Source organism: Sciurus carolinensis, chromosome 12, assembly GCF_902686445.1.
Source record: "Sciurus carolinensis chromosome 12, mSciCar1.2, whole genome shotgun sequence".
Classification (NCBI taxonomy): domain Eukaryota; kingdom Metazoa; phylum Chordata; class Mammalia; order Rodentia; family Sciuridae; genus Sciurus; species Sciurus carolinensis.
Genome location: NC_062224.1, coordinates 63946557 through 63950647, shown reverse-complemented (window position 1 = coordinate 63950647; position 4091 = coordinate 63946557). Strand labels below are relative to the sequence as shown.

Sequence of the window (4091 nt, the reverse complement as noted above, 5' to 3'; positions counted from 1 at the left end):
TACTGCTTCTCAGTCCCCATCTCAGGTCTGCCAAATCAAAGTGTCCAGGGGTGAGACCTGGGCACTGAAATTTCTAAGAAGCTCCTCAGATCATCCAAATGCACAGTCAGCACTGGAAATCACCATTTCAAAGCAAAGAGTATTTTTTTTAAAACCTAAACCTCATGACAGGTAACCATTTAAAAAAGCACAGGAAGCCTGCATTAAGAAGAAAGACAAGCATTTTTAAATTAAATCAAATAAATAAATATGTTTAACCTCAGAATCTCCTCTTTGACTGCACAGCTGGACTATGAAAAGTTCACGGACCAACTATGATCCAGCAGGCACAGTCTCAAATTGATGGCTGAGAGGGAGACATACAAAGGTCACACAAAGGCTATTGAAGTTCCTTGATCTCCTCTTTCTTTCTTTCTTTCCACCATTATGTCTCCATCTCTCTAGTAGAGCTGAAGCAGTCTGCATAGAACTCATTTGCATTTGTCCTACGTAGCTCCACTTCTGAGCCATCCCATCCACTCACCAGGAATATCACTACCTGCCCTGGTAAATAAAGCATCTGCTCTTCCTTCAAAACCTGGTCCACACGTCTCTTCTGAAGTGTGATAAGTAGAATTCCTGTTTGCAGATTGTCCCAGCCTTACATCTCAAAGTGTGTTCCCTGCAACAGCCACATCAGCACCATCCCTGAGGAACTGGGGAGAAATGAAGAAGCTGAGGCTCTTTTGGTCAGATCTACTCAGTGAGAATCTGCATGTTGACAAGATCCCCAGGCAATTCAGAAATCACTGGGTGTTCTGGAAGGCACTGGAGAGGGAGGGCAAGACTGCTTTGTCCTTTCTTTCCTTTACACCATAGGGCTACTGTATGGGCTGAGTTCTAAAAGATGCCGCTGCAGAAGTGATTCTTTGTAAACTCTCTCCTGCTCTTCCCGGGTTCTATTGGCAATGTTCTGAAATGTGACCTCCTCTTTGACGTCTTCCTTATTCCCCTGAAGTACAGGTGACATGGAAAATCTTGCTTTCTCACATGCCCTGGAAGAAAAAGTAAGACTTCTCCATGCACAGTACAGGAGAAAAGATGAGTGTTAACTTTTTTAAAATGAACATACAATTCATGTATCATAAAAGTCACCTTTTTGAGGTACACTTTGGTAGGTTTAACATAATCACAAAGTCATCCAACCATCACCACTTATTTCAGAATTTACTATTTTCATCCATGCTGCAACATGAATAAGTACCACATTCATTTTTTTTTTCGGGGGGCAGGGGCAACCAGGGATTGAACTCAGGGGCACTTGACCACTAAGTCACATCCCCAGTCTTATTTTGTATTTTATTGAGAGATAGGGTCTTCCTGAGTTGCTTAGTGCCTTGCTGATGCTAAAGTTGACTTTATCTCAGCCTCCCAAGTCACTGGAATTACAGGCGTGCACCACTGCTCCCTGCCCTCATTCATTTTTATGACCAGAATAATGTCCATGTCCATTGTATGGATCTACTACATTTTGCTCATTTTTTATTATTCGATGCACATGAAGGCTATTTCCACTTTTTGACTATTAAGGAACATTTGTGAACCTATTTTTTTCTATGGACTTAGGTTTTTCATTTTTTTCCAAGATAACACATTAACTCCTCTATTTTCTTTTTGTTTTTTCCCATTCACATACAGAAATTCTTTTTTTTCCTGCTCATGTACAGAACTTCCCATACTCATTGTTACAGCTATAAGGTCACTTGATGGTGACCAGGTACCATTTTATACCTAAAACTTTGTTGGCATCAAGATATGAAAATTAAACAGTGTTAAATCCATAAAATGTTTACATAGCACATCATGTCAAGCTTCAGACATTTGGCAATTAAACCACATGAAAAGAGGGCAAGACCCCCATCCTATGTGTTCAGAATCAGGAGTTCAACTGGTTCTTATCAGATGACTATACACTAACTGGTTCAAAGAGGCAACAGACAGTTACATCAGGGGACATGAAACACTATGATCTGGAAGCACATTTACGATGTTACCCCAGTGTCCTGTGCCACACACCTTTCTCCAAAGTGGTCTCATAATTCTAGAATGGTAGGTTCAGCTGATACAAAATGAAGACAGACAACATTTATTCTGTGGAGACCTCCTACTTACACTATGCACATGCTATGATTTTGAACACAACTGGTCCCCAAAACTTGTCATTGATCATCCTTATTTGCTAAGTTGGGTGATTCATCAAGTTTGCACTCAGCTGTTATTCATTTCTGGTACTATTAGATCCAAAGATGACCTGGAGAGCAACTAATGCTGCAGATGTCCCACATTTAGTTTTTTTACCATCATATAGAAAATACTTTAAGTCTATAGCTACAAGATTAGGATACATTTCTACAGTTACTATGATTTCATTTCTGTTCATTTTCACAAGAGTACAAGGTTCACCTTTGAAATGGTCAAAATTAGGATCATCAATACCACTGCATGCTTAAAGTAATAGGAAACTGACATGCAACATAAACTGGACCCTTCTGTTCCAAAAGTAATTCCATCAGGACAGACTCTAAGATTCTTCTGTCCTTCTACAGAAGATGGTTTTAGAAAATTCTTAAGATTTTTAATACCCTTCCTAGGAACTTGGATCTGATGCACTAAATGTGTATTTCAATGCAGTCTCTGGTTTTAGAAAAATCGTAAGTCCTGCACTAGGAATCATGTCACCATATTTCGGAAATTCCTCATTCAAAGTCTGAACCATTGCCACATTGTGAACGAGAAACAAGATAGAAGAGTGGAGTGAGATCAAACCCAGCTCCAGGTGGTGTACCCCAGGAACTCTCTGGTGGTTGGGTTGTAGACCAAGAGCTTCCACTCAGCCAGGCTCTGGTTGAAGGACTACTTCTCACTTTTTGTCATGGTGTGTGTGTGATGGCAAAGAACAAGAAAGCACATCCCAGCATCTGGCAGCACAGCCCCACAAAGGCAGTGGAGAGCAGCATAGCCGAGAACTTGAGCCAACTCTGATTTTAATTGTTTTGAGTGTATACTTAGTAGTGGGATTGTTAGGTCAAATGGCAACTCTGTGTTTAGCTTCTAGTGTCAACCTTGTTTCCCAAAACAGATGCTTCATTTTACATCCCATCAACAATGCATGAGAATTCCACTCCTTGATTGCTAATTGTCCATCTTTTTTATTTGACTGTCAACTATAACGGTATTAGTAGATCATTCTGGTTGTGATTTGTATTTGTTAAAGATTAATAATATCAAGAACAGTTTCATGTACTACTACCTATTTGAATGTCATTGGTACAATTTTTCATTGAGTTATCTATTTATCAATGAGTTGCAATAGTTCTTATATATTCTGGACACCAGTTCTTTATCACACATATACACATATATGATATAAATATTTTTATAAATATATATATATACTTGCAAATATTTTCTCTAATTCTGTGAAGGTTCTCTCTACTTTCTTTTTAGCTGTAGAAACATGACAGTTTTCATTTTAACCAAGTCCAATTTGTCTATTGATTGTACTTTTTCTATCACATAGAAGAAACTATGGTCAAACCCAAGCTCACAAAAATTTATACCCAATTCTTTGTTTCCTTTTAATAATTTTTTATTAGTTCTACTATTCAGGTTTTTAATCCATTTTGAGTTCATTTTTGTACAGGGTATGAAGAAAAGGACCAGCTTCATTCTTTAACATGTGATACCCAGTTGTCCCATCACCATATGTTGAAAAGATTATTTTTCCTTTCTTTAATTATCTCGTCTTCCTTATTAAAAATCAATGGCTGAAAATGTGAGGGTTTGTTTCTCTCACTTTGATTCTGTACTATCTTGATCACTGTGACTTTGTAGTAAGTTTTAAAATCAGAAAATGTGAATCCTCTAGCTTTGTTCAATTTTTACAAGATTGTTTTGATTATTTTTAGTTTTTAAGATTTTTTATGAATTTCGGGATCAGTTTGTGAATATCTATAAGAATTCGGTTGGAATTTTGATAAAGATGCTTTTATCTATAGATCACTTCACAAGTATTACCATATTAACATTGTATTTTCTAAACATGAATATTG

At 37.6% G+C, this 4091-nt stretch overlaps 1 pseudogene; it reads right to left on the bottom strand.

Annotated features, from left to right (window-relative positions):
• Window positions 1-2152: 2152 nt before the first annotated feature.
• LOC124962153 (sodium/potassium-transporting ATPase subunit beta-3-like) lies at window positions 2153-2913 on the bottom strand (annotated as a pseudogene).
• Window positions 2914-4091: the final 1178 nt, after the last annotated feature.